We start from the raw sequence: 551 nt of genomic DNA, 5'->3' as shown, positions 1-551 counted from the left end.
GGCGCGGCGCCGGGCGGGGGGGGGCCCCCCCCCCCCCCCGCCCCGGGGAGACACCAAACGCCGGTTCCCACTGTGGGCCTGGTGGGCCCTCCCTACGGCTGCCCCACGCCATGGGCCTGGCAGGAGCTGTGGGGCAGGCGTCCCTCCACCTTGGTGCCTCAGGGCTGCCGGGACCTGTCAAACAGAGGCCACCCTGCATCGTTGTGGGGGCTGTGGGCGGCCCAGCAGGACGGAATGGTGGGAGCAATCCCTCCCCAGTCCCAGGAATCCCTTCACGCCGCCGTGTAGCACGAAAGTCGGGTACTGCTGGCTGGGGCGGGGGCTCCCCAGGGCCCCCCGGCCCTTTGGTGATTCACCCCTTTGGCATGGCCATGGCTCTCACAGGAACAGCCCGGACAGAGACCCAGGCCGGTCCTGTCGCTGCCATGGCAGACAAGCGCTGGGGCTTCTCCTTCTCCACCCAGGCCGGTCCTGTCGCTGCCATGGCAGACAAGCACTGGGGCTTCTCCTTCTCCACCAGGCCCTGGCCCTGCTGTCAGCCCCACCCCCCC

This window comes from Aptenodytes forsteri, unplaced genomic scaffold (assembly GCF_000699145.1).
Source record: "Aptenodytes forsteri isolate BGI_AS27 unplaced genomic scaffold, ASM69914v1 Scaffold230, whole genome shotgun sequence".
NCBI classification, from domain to species: Eukaryota; Metazoa; Chordata; class Aves; order Sphenisciformes; family Spheniscidae; genus Aptenodytes; species Aptenodytes forsteri.
This window is presented reverse-complemented; position numbering follows the sequence as displayed.